The sequence below is a fragment of the Podarcis filfolensis genome, assembly GCF_964270895.1.
Source record: "Podarcis filfolensis genome assembly, chromosome: 1".
In the NCBI taxonomy this organism is placed as follows: domain Eukaryota; kingdom Metazoa; phylum Chordata; class Lepidosauria; order Squamata; family Lacertidae; genus Podarcis; species Podarcis filfolensis.
Genome location: NC_139604.1, coordinates 91,576,549 through 91,592,889, shown reverse-complemented (window position 1 = coordinate 91,592,889; position 16,341 = coordinate 91,576,549). Strand labels below are relative to the sequence as shown.

At 44.2% G+C, this 16,341-nt stretch overlaps 1 protein-coding gene across 2 annotated transcripts in view; it reads left to right on the top strand.

Moving 5' to 3' along the window:
- The first annotated feature begins 3,650 nt into the window (after positions 1-3,650).
- Positions 3,651-16,341, top strand: part of MIDEAS (mitotic deacetylase associated SANT domain protein) — a 73,479-nt gene continuing 60,788 nt past the window's right edge. The window contains exon 1 of one of the 2 annotated variants that reach the window (XM_083606308.1): positions 3,651-3,894. The gene's annotated coding sequence lies outside the window, so the exon portion shown is untranslated. The remainder of the gene's footprint in view (positions 3,895-16,341) is intronic. The other variant, XM_083606307.1, reaches the window with a different exon arrangement.

Here is a 16,341-nt window from a genome sequence, read left to right as displayed (position 1 = left end):
GCCCACTTAAAAAGGGCAACGCCGGCCCCGGCCCTTTAGTCTCCCACTTAGGTATGGTCGCTCCATGGATAAAGAGCAGTCGAAATTGCAGCCTTGCATTGCTTTGGAGCAGAGGCACTTTCGTGTTTGTTGTTCTGCTTTTAAAACTGCAGTCCTAGGTAAGCTTATTTGAGAGTAAGCTCCATGTATCAGGGTGGGATTTGACTCCCAAAGCCTGTAATCGGGGAAGAGGAGAGGTGCAGCCTGTTTGAATGACAGGTCTTCTGACCTGGGAACTTTGACCTCTGGAATGCGTAATAGGAGCGTGTCGTTGAATCCATGCTCACTGTATTAATTTGATGTATGAATAGGCACTGGATTTTTATTTTATTTTATTTTATTATTTTTTTGCTCCAACTGCTGCATGCATTTTTCTCTCTGCTTCCACTGTATCATTACCAACACATAATTCATATGCTCCTGCCAACCTAGCAGTTTGAAAGCACGTCAAAGTGCAAGTAGATAAATAGGTACCGCTCCAGCGGGAAGGTAAACGGTGTTTCCGTGCACTGCTCTGGTTTGCCAGAAGCGGCTTAGTCATGCTGGCCACATGACCTGGAAGCTGTACGCCGGCTCCCTCGGCCAATAAAGCGAGATGAGCGCCGCAACCCCAGAGTCGGCCACGACTGGACCTAATGGTCAGGGGTCCCTATACCTTTTATTCATAATATTAATTTGGGGTGGTGCTGTGGCTGTGAAACTCTAGAAGCTCAGAATATTTTTTGCAGCCACAGAATCAGAATTGCAGGGTTGGAAGGGCTTATGTGATAATAAATTTGTTAGTCTTTAGATGCCCAGTGGATAGCTCAGTTGGTCAGAGCATGGTGCTGAAAATGCCAAGGTTGCAGTTTCAGTCCTCATATGGGACAGCTGCATATTCCTGCATTGCAGGGGGTTGAACTAGATGATCCTCATGGCCCCTTCTAGCTCCATGATACAACAATATTTATTTTGTGGTGCTTTTTTGGGGGAAGAAGGAGGCCTTGTTTTGGGAATTGCATCAGAGTTGCCAACCACCTTAATATGGTCTTGGTCAGAAATTGGCTGGACATGGCACACGCAGTACATAGTTGCAGATTGGTCGTGTTTAGCATCAGGACAGCAGAAGCAAACTCCACTTTATCCCTTTAATCATGATAGTGATTTAAAATAAAAATCAAAGCTGGTAAATAGTGGTTTGTTTTCCTCTTCTTACATATCAGGAATATGGAAGCAGTTGCAAAGCATGGAATAGCAGAAGTGGTATGTTAATTGTGTGCTTCACAACTCAGCTAAAACACTTGACCATTATGTATTTGCCCCAAAGTGAAAGGATGAAGAGAAACAAAGAATGGATACAGGAACTAATGGTGTATGCAGAAATGGCAAAACTCACCAGAATAATAAGAAATCAAGACAACAAACTTTTTAGAAAGGAATGGAAATGGTTTATTGAGTATTTACAAACAAATTGTAAACAGATCGAGACATTTTACACATTTTATTGTAAAAACCTGCAGAGTGTGTGTGCATATATATATATATATATATATATATATATATATGGATAGATGATTAAAAGAATAAGTTAAGGCAAGTTGAAGTATGCAGGAAAGGACGAAAACAAATGTAAGGAGGAGGAGGAGGAAAGGAGTCAAAGTTGAAAATGTTAACATTATGGTTAAATAATTGTTGTAATGTATATAAATGAAAACTATCATTTAAAAAAAAAAACACTTGACTATTATAGCAGGGTTTTTTTTTGTGTGTGTGTGTGTAAGAGTGTAAGACTATTAAGATCACAGTCTAAAATTACCCATCTGCACCATTGCCTTCAGCAGGGTTATTTCCCTGAATTAAAAACAAAGGAGTTGGTACCACCAGCAGAGTATAAAGTTGCAGAAAGGAGTGGTGCTGACCTGTTCTCGGATTCTCAGCCTCACCTGTGTCTTTCTCAAATAGTTTTAACAGCTGTGACATTATCAAATTGTACAGCAGTTTAATTTTCAGTCTGCTCCATCCAAACATTTTAGAGAGGTTATATGAGGATACAAATGCTAACTCCCAGAACAGACTATTCTGTGTTTCCAGAAACTGCTTTTTGTTTGTTAAACTGTTCTTGTTTATTTCAAAAATGGAAGGTATTACTTGAAGGTGGGGTGTACGTGTGGAATGAACAATGTTCATCCAAGACAATCATGAACTGGAAAATACACAAGCCTTGCAAATCATAGCAACAGGGAGGACAGCCTGGCAACAACAGCTGCTGCAATGAAAAGAAAATAAAAATCTGATGTTGAGTTTAAAGGGGGAAATGTAAAGCATGGAGAGACTGTCTGCAAGGGAGCTGTGCAAGGATAAATGCTGGTAACATGATTTGTAGTAGGAAAGAAGGTATTCAGTTTCTCTTAATAATAAATAAAAATATATGTGTTAGTATAAGTATAGCTATGCTGAGGTTATTTCACCGAGTGTATATTAAGTAATTGGGACTTCCAAGACAGGGTTAGAGTTGGAGGTCATTCATACACTGAATTTTAATGTGGATTTGAAGCTGCTTACCGTCCTTCCTTTTTCTTTCAGCATCCATACAGTGTCATCGTCATCCTCATCCAAGAGGAACCCCACATTTCTGCCCACTAAATGCAGATTTCCCCATCCCACAGATAATCCAGTAAAAGGAAGGAGCCAATAAAAATTGCATATGACTTGATTGTGGGTGCACTAAAGTGCATTATGCAGGTTGCAGGTTGGCCTTTTTTACATGCACGGTAAGATTTTACTGGGTGCCATCTGTTGCCACATCCCTACTTCCACTTTGTTTCCATCAGTCCAAAGGAAAAGATGCAGCCTGCCCTTTACACTGGTTGCTGCTAAAGGCACATCGTGCATGGTGCTTAAAAGAAAAGCAACAGCCACTCTTTTGTGCAGAACTGCCCTTGCACGAAACAGCTGCATAAAAAAAATATGATGTTATGGGAGGCAGTAGTCATGAGCCCTGCAGTGCTGTTGAGACTGGGGCTGGATTGGCTGGCTCTAGCAGAGGAAGGAGAAATGAGCAGGATGCTGAACTGGGGAAACTGGGTTGTAGGAGAGAGATGCTGGCTTTCCCCGCCAACCTTCCTGCAGAGTGGAGAGCCTCAGTGGAGGCTGGGGAGGGTTTTGATCTGCCAAGGGATTGCACATTTGAGAAGCAATGCACACACAATATTAACCGCAATCCACACCAACTATCCCTCCTAGTTCTTTAACGCTATGGCCCTAGGCAGGCCTAGCATTTTCGATGGGGATGAGAGAAGCACAGCGGGACATCTCTTGGAAGGTGATGACAGTACCAGGACCCCCCCCCAAAAAAGCCATCAACAGGATTCCTGTTTTCACCATGCTCTTGAGAGCTTTCCAGGGGGCATCTAACTGAAACCCCAGGGCTTTCTCCATTCTCTCACTTTACTTTTTACAAATGCGTGCAATAGGAATCTGAAGCTGCGTTTCGTTTTAACATGTCGTGGGTTCGAAACAAGCGCCTCGCCCTGAAGGCTAAAGGGGGCCTGAGTCTCAGACGATACTTGGGGGGGGGGGGAGCAGCAGCAGCAGTCCTCTCTGTGTCTGAGGCTGCACAGGGCGGGTGAAGCAAGCAGAGGGAGGAGCTGCCTTTTAAAAGGCCTGCTCTGGCATCCACCCCTCGGCTACTTACCGCGCTAGGAAGTGACGCCTTCCCAGAATCCTAGCGAAAGGCACTCAAAAGTTGGGGTTTGGTTGGCTGCGGGATTCCCCCCGCGCCCCCGTTTCTTATTGGGCTTCTTTTTGGCAGTGGATTCCTCTGCCCCGGACTTGACTCAGGGCAGGACTTGTTGCAGCGACTCTCTGCGACTGAAGGTGAGCAAAACTTTCGCGCTCGGGTTGGACGCTGGGTGTTTGTTTCCTTGTCCTTTGGTGCCTGGATTAATATAGTCTGGGTGGTGTAGCAGGAGATCTCGTTTTCTTGCTACTTCCAACCCGCTCCGCCTCCCACTTCCAAAAGAGAGAGAGAGAGAGAGATGCAAGTGGATTATTGGGTTTGGCTCGGGTAGATGTGAAGTGGAGCAGACAGAATGGGGATCCGGAGTTTTTCCTGGGATGGCGGAGAAAACGGCTTGGCGTTGCTCGGGCAAAAGTGACAGCAGCTGCAGCAGCAGCCGACTGAACTTTGTGTGTGTGTGTGTGTGTGTGTGTGTGTGTGTGTGTGGAGTTGGGGGGAGGATCTGAAGTCCACCCTCTTCGGACTAACTCGGTTCTGTCGTTTCTCCTCTCCGGAACCTGCGAGCGTCTCTGCAAAAGAGGCTTTTAGCGAGTAGAATTTCGTCTCGGATCAAATCCGCCCGTGCATTTAAAAAACAACAACAATCCACGTTTTTCACTTTTGTTCGTTTGTTTACTCCCGCGCTGGTGGCTCAAGTTTATTCCGCAGACAAAAGAGTCCTGTTGGACGATCCCTTGCTGCTGACTTCGCACCGGGGGCGGGGGTGGGGGGTAGGAAAGAGAGAGAGAGTCGAAGTGGCTCTTCCAAATATGGGACGAGCCTGTGCTGAGGAAACAGAAGCAGCCTTGCCCGCCTCCTTGCAACAAATGATGACGTCTCATCAGGCTGCAAAGGATCTTTTGGGATTTAAACGAGCTTCCCCCACCCGTCGTGGCCTGGTTTTTTTATGTAAAACCAAACCAAACAGAAAGACACCTTTAGGTCAAAAGCTTGTTGCACGGCGCTTCTGGCAGATGTTGTGTTCTGTTAATCATGCAGTAACTGTAAAGGACGGGTACTTTGGCAGTTTGTCGACAAAGCTGTCCAAACACCCACTTGCATATGTGACTGTGCCTTGCACAATCCAAGTCCTATGATAAGCCTGGATGAAGGTTTATTTTGGATGTATTAGGCTTGCAGGCTGCACATTGGACATGTTTTTTGCTTTGCTTTTTGGTTCTGTTGAATTCTGCCCTGAGCTCTTGCTTGCTGTGATATTGTATGCGTATTATTGTATTGTATTATATGTATTATTGATACGTATTATCAGCATGGATAAAACAAAAGTTTTACTGAGGTTTGAGACAGATGAAGGGAGCTGCTGTTTCTCAGCGGAAGGGCATCTGCTTTCAATGCAAAGGCCCCAGATTCAGTCCCTGGCATTTCCAGGTACAGCTAGAAGACACTCCAGTCTGAAATACTGATGAGCCATTGACAGTGTAAACACGGTACAGAGCTTGGCTTGATTCAGTATAAGGCAGTTTCCTGTGTTTTCTGCAAAGAGGTGTTGGTGTTGGGGAAAGAAAAGCAAAGAAAGCAAAACAAAAAGGATAATTGTGCAATCTGAACAAACTGTTCAGACGCACATGACTGTTTACCTCTGTGTCGTGGGAAGTTGCTTCTAATTTTTTGTTATTGCAACTGCTACCTCAACAGTGCATCTGGGTATCTTTCAGTGAGCTCCGCAGTACTGTCAATGCAAGACAGAATGTGCAACAGAAACTTAGTCACTGTATGTTTCGGATCTACATTATAGATCAACTGATGCACCAGCTGATTCGTATGCCTCTCACTTTTGAAAATAAAAATTGCTGCTGGTGTATGAGTGCCTGTAACCAAAGTGCACTCAGCACTTTATTGCAGATATGGTTTCTGGGTATTACGTGGAGTCTGATCAAAAGTTTTATCTGGTTGCATCATATAAAAACCATGAGGATCTCACAAGCATAGCTGACATGTATCTTATAATATTCCGGGGGTGAGTACATGAAGAGGATTGTGCAAAACCCTGTCTCTACTAGGGGGGCAGATTTGCGCTGCAAATAAAGAACTGATAAATTGCTCCTTAGGTAGCTGCCAAGTTCCTGCTTGACCTCAAGTATATGATCTTCCTTGGAGTCTTCCCAAAAATAGGTGGAAGATGTGCATTTAAGGTTGTACTTGCACTTACAAAAAAGGAAAGGAGAAGAGAAAGAATGGTGCAAGAAAATTATATGCCTATAAAAGCCCTAGAGGAAAAAAGACAACACAGTCCAAGAAGAAAATCTTAACATTTCAGGAAGCTTTGAAAGCAGAGTGCTCAAAGCGATTGCATAGTGAAGATTCAAAATGATTCTCTGCTCTGCTCCACTGCCACCCTCTGTGAAATTGGCATAGCCTTGGGAAATGAAATAGGAACTTTGAGAAGGGCTTGCTTTGCTGCAAGGTGCGTGCATGGAGGAACAGTGAATACAGTAAAGCATGTGTTAATATTGTGGCTGTAGTTTTTGTTTGCATAGGCCAGGGGTAGGGAAACTTGCCTAGGGCTACATTCCCTTCTAAGCAACCTTCTGGAGGCCGCATGGCAGTGCTGGGAGGGGCCACAGGCAAAACTGAGTAGAGCAATTGGAAGCAAGAGACTTCTTTTTTTTTTTTTAGTTCAACAACACATTCTAGACAGGCAAAAATACCCAACAAGAGTGGAAAACAGCTAGCAATGGGTGGCTGGGTAGGTGGCGGTGTCCTGGAGAGTCCTAATAGAGAGGTTGGATTGGACTAGATGACCCTTGGGGTCCCTTCCAACTCTACAATTCTATGACTCTTAAGCAGCAGCTGGCAAGTCCTGGGTTCTAATGCTGTCTTCGCCACATACCAATTACTTGGCCATAGGCAAGCCATTATTCCAAGATGCAGGTCTACCTTCCAGGACTGTTATGAAAATTGTGGATATTACGTGTGTGATTTTTGTTTCTTAACATTTGAAATGTGCTGCATGCACATTTAATCCTTTTACCGATTTATTTTTGACCACACAAACTTTTGGTGCATTCGGCAGCCCTAAAGTGTGAAAGGTGCCCTGAGAGTGGATACAGACCAGCACCACAGAGGATGTTTTGCATTGCTACATGTGGCAGCTGCTTCTGTGTGCTGAGCTGCTAATCAAGGGAGCAAATTGCTATGCAGAGAACCCTCCTTTTGATCATGTCAGCACCACACATTTCAATTGGGGTTGTAGTGGTGTGGCAACACTTTGGGCTTCTTCATGTAGTTTAGTATATTTGCCAAGCATGGCACATAGCTGTCAAGTGTCCCTTATTTGAAGGGACAGTCCCTTATTCCAGTGCCATGTCCCACCGCTGTTCCTTATTGATGGATGTCCCTTAAATGTCCCTTAAATGATGTCCCTTAAATTTCAAAGGAAGCAGCTCCTCTCCCTCCCTCCCTGCCGGCCAGGGAGGAGGGAAGCTCCAACTGTGTTGCTTGGCTGTGTTGCTCACCCAATAAGAAGTCTAAGAACGACTGGGGGGTGGAGCTTGCATGCCTTGTGTGTGGCTAGTTAATGCAAGCTGAGGGGGGTTTTGAATGCTGGACGCCATTTTGTTGCACGTGCTGCTGCAAACTTTGCAGTGCAAAGCCAGGCCAGGGAGCAATTTTAAGTTGAGGCTGCATAGGCCTTGTGGTGCATTGATTCAGATTCTAGTCAGTTGAACCTCTGGTTACAAAGTTGGTTGGACAGTGTTCTCGAAGCTACCAGTATGAGTTTGACCAGACTGCAGGAGGACAGGAAGACTGGAGTGCCTGGAACAGGTGAGGCTGCAGGTCCCTTATTTTGGCTGCTGGTCCCTTATTTTCAAGGCTGCTGGTCCCTTATTTTCAAATCTGTAAGTTGACAGCTATGGCATGGCAGCACTGACTGCAGTAAAGGTTTCAAGCTCTCTAGAAAACCCCTTGCATAGCCTTTTTCTTTCTCTCTTTGGCAGAAATAATCAGGAGTTTTTAATGGCATGGTTGATTGCCTGCTAATTGCTGCAAATCACAGTGCTGTTAAAAGGAGAGCTAGAGGAATGAGTTCAAGAACTGGTGGCTGTGCCCCTATTTATGTTTCGGATCAGGGGTAGGCAACCTAAGGCCTGTGGGCCGCATGTGGCCTACTCGCCTTCTCAGTCCGGCCCGCAGATGGGCTGGAATCAGTGTGTTTTTACATGAGTAGAATGTGTCCTTTTATTTAAAATGCATCTCTGGGTTATTTGAGGGGCATAGGAATTCGTTCATTCCCCCCCCAAAAAATATAGTCCGGCCCACCACATGGTCTGAGGGACGGTCTGAGGGTTTCAGCCCACGGCTGAAAAAGGTTGCTGACCCTTGTATTGGATTCACCTTTGCTAAGGAACTCAAAGTGACATACAGAGTTGCCTGCCCCCCCCCCCCCCCAGTTCCATTACTGTCACAACAACCCTGTGAGGTAGGTTAGTTAAGAGGCAGTGACTGGCCCAAGGTCACCCAATGAGCTTCATGGCTAAGTGGGTATTTGAACCCTGGTCTCCTAGGACCTAGTTGAACACTCTAACCACTACACCACACTGAATGAACAACGGTTTCAAGGCAGAGAGGCAGGAATGGCTCAATTTACGTTGTTGATCTGAAAGCGAATGATTCTGTTCCCGCTCTGTATCCTGATGTGTGCTGGGAGTGGGGAGGACAATGGTCTCCCATTCAGGGATCTTCCCCAGCCCAGAAACAATCAAATGAAGGATTATAAGCTTCTATTGGGAAAACTGGGGGAGGGGGGTACATCTGAACTGTTGTCCCATGGTTTGCATCTTTTCATTTTGAAGAGGAGCACAGCGCCTTTTGAATTCTGAGACCTTGAGTTGCTCCAGCCCTGGTGGGACTTTGAAAGGGCAGGTGTGTTCAAGAGTTGCAAAACATGTTGATTGTGAAACACACTGGAATAAAATTTCACTCCAGGAGCAGGACTGTTGGACATCTTAATGAAATTCAGCCGGGAACCTACAGGTAGCATATTCAGAGCTAACAGGGCTGACCCACTAAACAAGTAATCTGCACACCTTTGCTGTTGGAAATATAGAAGGTTTCCATGAACTTTGTGTGATTACTGCCAGCCACTAACATCTCAGGGTGTTATAGAAAAGATCCTCAGGTTGGAGGGTACTATTTTCATAAAAGCTTTAGTGCAAAGGTACCTCCTTTTAAAAAAAGTTACGAAGTTAACCAGTGCCCTAGATGTGCTTGACTCCTGTGCTGTAAATTTTGCCAGGCTTCCTAAACTAGACTGGGAGTGCAGTGTTTGCTGAGTAATGCTATATAACTGTGGGAGTGCCCGCTCTCCACCCAAGAGAGTCAGATACAGTTACAGTTATTGTGTTTCAGATGCATTTGAGGGCTTAACATGCTGGCCACATATTTCCAGTATTTCCTCTGGTTTCACTAGCATGGACTAGAAACTGTTTTTTTTCTTTTAAAAATAATGAATTGGTTATCTAGGTGAACTGTCTGACTGGGTATTTGTATGCTGATCTTAAATCTTTTAAGTCCCCCTGCATGTGTTTGTTGGGTTGATTTTTACATAAATAATTTTAAAACCAAGACTCATAGACAATCTGCCTTTGGGGGGGGGGGAAGGTCTGTATTCCTGGAGGTTTAAACCAGAGGAGCCCAGGCTCAAACTTCAATTAATTGTTCCATTCTTCCATACAGTGGTACCGCTGGTTATGAACTTAATTCATTCCAGAGGTCCATTCTTAACCTGAAAACGTTCTTAACCTGAGGTACCACTTTAGCTAATGGGACCTCCTGCTGCCGCCGGCAGGCAATTTCTGTTCTCATCCTGAGGTAAAGTTCTTAACCCGAGATACTACTTCCGGGTTAGCGGAGTCTGTAGCCTGAAGTGTTTGTAACCCGAGGTGTTTATAACCTGAGGTACCACTGTAGTACATAGCTGTCAACGTTTTCCTTTTTTAAAAGGAAATTCCCTTATTCTGAATAGGATTCCTCGCAAGGAAAGGGAAAATTGACAGCTGTAGTGCAGTGTGAAGATCAGGTTTCCCTGCTTGGTGCTCCTTGACTTCAGATCTCTCCATGTCAAAAGCAGGGACGTGGTGGTTAAATGGGATAATAACCTGTGTTCAAATGCATCTTAGGACTTGTTTTCATTTTTTTTGGAGCTTGCCATTCTGTAACAGGAAGCTTCAGACACACCCTTTTGCTGACTGCCTGTTTTGGCTCATCCACAAGTCACTGGTGTGAGGCAGTGCTCAACAAAAATGCTGGCACCCCCACCGCTCCAGGGCTGAGCTCAAAGGGTTGATGCCAACCCTTACTCAATTGCTGCTACCAACATGCTGAAAGCTGTAGACAAGTGGGTTGCTTGTCCTTGGGGATGAACTGTGAGAAACCTTTAAGTAGGGAGGCCTGCTAAGCCTGCTTCCCAAGTACCTTTCCTTCCTTCCTTCCTTCCTTCCTTCCTTCCTTCCTTCCTTCCTTCCTTCTCCCTCTCCCCCTCTCTTTCTTGCTCACACACCACACACATGCATTGTGACACTACTTGGGAGCAACTGCCTGGTGGGGAACCAGCACCAAATGTGATGTTGGTGTGATGTTGGAGGAGTGGGAGCCGTTGAGTGTACATCTAATGGGAGTATATCATGTACAAAATTTGTCCAGTTTTTAGACTGCTAAATTATGGTGAATTGTGATGGGTCAGGCCTTGTTTCTCTTTGTTTCCACTGAAGCCAGCTGTAAAGATGTAACTCAGGGGTCGCCAAGATAGTTGTGGTGTGAAACGACGTCCATGACAGTTGCTTGGGTTTGCAAATGTGGCCCAAAACTTTGGTTTCCCCTGATGTATTTAGGACATGGCGTAGGATTCTGATGGGCCATTTGTGTTGTTGTATAAGAGGGGGAGACTCCTGGTCCACAGGTATGGGTTTCCTGTTACAGTACTGCTTTATGGCTACCGTATACAATTACATGAAGTACAGGATCATGACATTTCTCAAAATGCTAAAGAGGTGAGTCAGGAGCTCCTCATCTCGATGGATTCCTGGCTCACTTTCAGCTTTACTTTTGGAGCACATTGGAGATCGAAGTAAATGGAAAACATTTCATCCATCCCTGGCAAAATCAGTGTAACCAATTGTGTCCACAGGCCATTAGATTGCCAATACTCTTATAAATCATTATGAATTTTAGTAACATTTGCCATTCCTAGAATAGAGTATGGTATAGTTGGATCAGCCTTAAATAAATAATGTTGATTTATATTGGGGGGGGGGCTATCTAGTCAATATAATTGGAGAGCATTTAAACTTCTTATTTGGTCTTCAGTTGCACAGCAGTTGTAACAGCAGTACGTTGTTGTTGTTGTAGTACAAAATGCGTTTGGAAATTGCTTTACTACATGCTGCCTCTGTTTGAAGGCATTATGAAACAGATGCAGTTGAGGCTGAAGGCAATGACCCAAACACTTGCTAATATTAAGCATGCTGACCCACTCATATTTGCTAATAAACAAAGGGCCAGCATGCTTTGATGTGTTTTAAAATGCCAGTTATCAAGGTGAGATAGTATTTAGCCATATATTTAAAATGAATTTTAAACAGCTTTAAATCTATATATCTTATAAGATATATTATATCTTAAATCTATTATGTCTTATATTTTGACTCTCAAATCCAAGGAATAGTACCATAATAACCCTCCCAATCTGCAGGCCTGTACAAATAATACAAGTTGATATTTTACACAGATATAGGAGATATTGCATTAGAATGATAGAATTGTAGAGTTGGAAGGGACCCCAAAGTCATCTAGTCCAACCCTCTGCAATGCAGGAATTTCAACTAGACCATGGTTCAGCTATGACACATGGCCATCCAACCTCTTCTTTAAAAACCTCCTAGGAAGGAGAGTCCACCACCTCTCGTGGGAGTTTGTTCCACTGTCAAACAGCTCTTACTGACAGAAAGATCTTCCCGATGCTTAGCTGGAATCTCCTTTCTTGTAACTTGAATCCATTGGTTTGGGTCCTAGCCTCTGGAGCAGGAGAAAACAAGCTCCATCCTCCATGTGACGGCCCTTAAGATATTTGAAGATGGCTATCACATCTCTTTTCAGTCTCCAGGCTAAGCATACCCAATTCCCGCAGCTGTTGCTCATAAGATGTGGCTTTCAGACCCTTTATTGTAGCTGTGGATTTCTGATCAATATCCCAGCATGTTAAACTAAATTTAAACCAGACCAGTGGGCACAGTGTGACACAACAACAAACAGTATTGGACAACATCACTAACCCCCCCTCCTTCACATACGTACTTTTTTCACCCCATGATTCTTCCATGAAAATAACAAGAAAGAACTGTATGCTGGTATACTGCCACAATTTTAATCACTTTACTCCCACAATTTTCCGAGTTAAGGGGGCTGCAAACAGATTTTTCCCTGGCATCAAATGGCACAGAAATCAGCGCTAAACACACAATATATTGAATTAATTTTCCAGAAGTGACTTTTTAAGTCATGTGAAAGCTGAAATATAATGCAAAAATTAACAGTTAGGGAAATAGAATAAACCACCACGTGAAAGCAGCCACAGATACATGAAAATATTGCTCCTGGTAGATTGCAACCCTCCCCCCTTTCAGGAGCTGTAATTACAGCAACTTTGGGGGTTGCTTTATTTGTGGGGGTGGCGGCATGATTCAGATAAGAAGTCTGGGGTTGGCAATGTAATGGGCAATCATTATTTCTCAGCCTGGCATACCGCAGAGGACTTTTTTGAGGACAGCTTGGGAAGGCTCCCTGGACTCTTTAGAGCAGCTTTGGCCAATTTGGTGCCCTCAAGGTGTTTTCAGCTACAAGTCCCATCAACTCCAGCCAGGTGTCTGTTTGCCATCCTTCTGCACAAAATCAAAGCCTCCCAAGGCCAGTGGTGGACTTCGGGCCTTCAAATTTCAGTGGCGTCCTGGGGGACTCCCAACATTCGGTGCCCCTCTGCCCCTCGCCTTCCATCCAAATAATGGTTGCAGCGCCCTCTTGGCTCGGTGCCCATTGTGGGTCCATCAGTTGCACTCCCCTAAATCCGCCTCTGCCAAGGCTTTTAAAAAAAAGGAAATCAAGGTTTTGTTATGTGTATATATGTTACATGTAGTTTGCCAATTGCTCAGTGCAAGAAATTATGGAATAGTCACTGTTTTCTTTTATTTGCATAAGAAGCACGGAGAAAGAACAGTAATATTAAACCCCACTGAGGGGGCAGTGTGAATCTTGCTGTATTTAATGTGGGTGTAAATTAATGCTGTTTGGGGAAGGAGGCATGAATAGGTCTTAAATAAATTCTGCATCAGAACATAGAGCTACATTTTTGCACTGCCTGGGACTAAGGTGCAAGTACATGTAATAATTAGCACATAGTTGATCCCCACACCCACAAAATCTAGACACTGAAGCAGGTTGGTTGAACATCTGCAGTGCAGTGCAGTGCAGTGCAATTGAATTATGGAATTTTAGCAACAGTGATACAGATGTGTTATTTGTTCTGGCAGCTAGATTGCTTCAGAAACCCTTGGGCTTTTATTTTCCAGGCAGATATTCCCCAGAATTGCATGTCTTGCCTGTCTGCCTTCTTGGTAGGTTCAGGTACTTCCTTCAGGGAGCCTACTGTTCCGTTTCTCAAATAATTCCACTTGTGCAACTTGTGTGACTTAGTTCTGTATCATGGCTAGAACCAATATAAACATCTGTGGCCTAACAGAGTTGGAAGAGAACAGGAAAAATACCTATGCGGAGGTGTGCATTTCAAATTCCAGCTCAGATTGGTACATATGCTTCTACTATGGGGCGTTAACTAATTTGAGTGTTAAAATCCCCATGTAACTAAACTTAAAACAGAAAGAACAAGGAATGTTTTGGCGTCGTCTTTATTTAGTTCAATGTATACCCTGCACCTGTAGTTGACTTCTATCCAGCTATTCAAAACAAGCCAAGAATTATAGCCCATTAGTCAGCAGTATTAATACTAACTAAAAGCTGAGGGAATAAAAAAGTAATGGACAGAGCAGGTTGCCCCTGGAAGAAAGAGGTTAATAAGCCTCTTGAGTTTGGCTGCCTAAGGCACTTGAAGCAGAGGCCTCTCTCCCAATGACCTAAGTGTGCAGGAAAGGTTCATATGGAAACAGGTGTTTACATTAGCTTCCACAGTCTCAAATCTTTCAGGGTTTTAATGGTTGGCTTTCAATTGTGCACAGAAGCAGCTGTGTGAGTGGCGGCAACAGCAACACCCGAAGCTTGGGGAGGAGGTCCTCCGTCATCCTCTCTCTAGAGCACTCATTAAGATTCCCTCTCATCAGAGCTTCAGACTGTCCAGCTGCCCATATGAGGAGATGCCTAATTCTAGGAATCAAAGCATCTCGTATGGCCTGGCCCTGGACTGCTAGATAGCACCCATGCGGGGAGGGGGAGGGCTATTATCTTATATGGTGTGCTTGATACCTTTTAGTTTAAACATACCCACCAGTGGTGGCAGCAACATGGAAAATACATTTTCCATCACTGTCTCTCCAGTGCCATCATAGGTCACCACTACCTTGGGATGCGGGTGGCGCTGTGGTCTAAGCCACTGAGCCTCTTGGGCTTGCTGATTAGAAGGTCAGCGGTTCGAATCCCTGTAACAGGGTGAGTTCCCATTGCTCTGTCCCAGCTCCTGCCTACCTAACAGTTCGAAAGCACGCCAGTGCAAGTAGATAAATAGGTACCGCTGTGGCAGGAAGATAAATGGAGTTTCCATACGCTCTGGTTTCCATCATGGTGTCCTGTTGCGCCAGAGCGGTTTAGTCATGCTGGCCACATGATGCAGAAAGCTGTCTGTGGACAAACGCCGTCTCCCTCGGCCTGAAAGTGAGATGAGCGCCACAACCCATAGTCTCCTTTATCTTACCACCACCTTGTAAAATAATCATCTTATCGTGGTGTTTCTGAATATCAGTTGCTAGAAGCCACAGGAAGGGAGAGTGCTCTTCAGATTGGGTTCTGCTGGGGGTTTGCCAGAGGCAGCTGTTCAGCCACTGCAAGAACAGGATGCTGGACTAGATGTGCTGTTGGGCCTGATCCAGCAGGCTCTTCTTATGTTATAGAATATAGATCATTTTTCAGCTTAGAGTAGACCTGCTGAAATTAATAAACAACTAATTTAGATCTATTAGTTTGAATGGGTTTACGCCAAGGACAACTTAGTGGCATACCCTCTATAGGAATCTGCCTTTCACTGAGTTAGACCATTGGTCCATTTAGCTCAATACTGCCTGCACTGACTGGCAGCAGCTCTGCAGGGTTTCAGGCAGGATCTCTCAAGGCCATGCCTGAAGATGCTGGGTGTTGATCCTGGGAGCTTCTGTGTGCAAAGCTGACGCTCTGTTACTGAGCTACAGTTTTTCTCCTGTATGACAGAGTGCATTAGAGTTGTTAAGTACACAATGTCCAAATCTTAAGACTAATGTATGCTGATTATATATCGACTGGGCATTTTGCATTCATGTTTTATCTTACGTATAAAAGTCCTCAAGCTGTTGCACTTGTTTCTTTTCCTAGGTGTTAAAACAACTGAGGAGGAGAAGTGTTAAAATAACTAAGTTTTATACAAGAAAATACAGAAAAGCAAAACTGTAATGTGATTTGGAGACTCAGTGGTCTTCTTGCTCATTCTTGATAAATATTTGACATTAATAAAAACTGGAAGACTTCGCAGTTCTTCTACATTTGCATCCTATCCCTCCTTTCAGGAACTCATAGCAGCTTCAGATATTACAAACGTGGACCTGCAGCTCCCTATGCAGTCTCTTCCTCCATTGTCTGCTGACGATGGAGGATAATGTTGAAAATGTTTTCTTGGATAGGAGAGGAGAATAGGCTGCATTCTATAATATTTCCTGTGCAGGAGCCTCTTTGGACTTTCTAAGCAAACAACGCTACGTGAAAGGGCTCCATGCGCATTAGATGTAAATCTGTGTAAGAGAGCCCCAGTAAGAAAGAAAGAAAAAGAGAACTGAAGGATAAGAGAAGTTGCAGCAGAGAAGCATCAATCAATTCTTTCTCCACCTATTACCATATCCCTGTCTAAATTTCTAAATTCTCTCCACTCTTCCCACAAGCTTTCCTATGGGGTTTGTGTCCTTGCAAACATGTAGCTGGACCTCTGTGGAGAGGAAAGCTACTGTGGATAATTAAGAGCAGACAAGTGACTGTAGAATAAATAAAAATTGCCTTTGTCTTGCCACCTTCTCCACTCTAATTTTTTTTTAAAATAAACTGTTGTGAAACTCACAACGCATTTGCTTATCATGTAGATGTTACCTCTTAATAATTGTGAGAGGAGACTGTGCTGGCAGCTTTTCTCTATAACATCTGAAGCCACTGAGCAGCTTATGTGGCCCTGTGATTCAGGCACTGATCAGCTTAGCTTTAACCCGGTCAGAGGATCACCTGCTTTCTAGGCTGCAGGTTTCATGGCCAAGTCATTAATAGCAATACAGTCATACCTTGGTTGATGAACG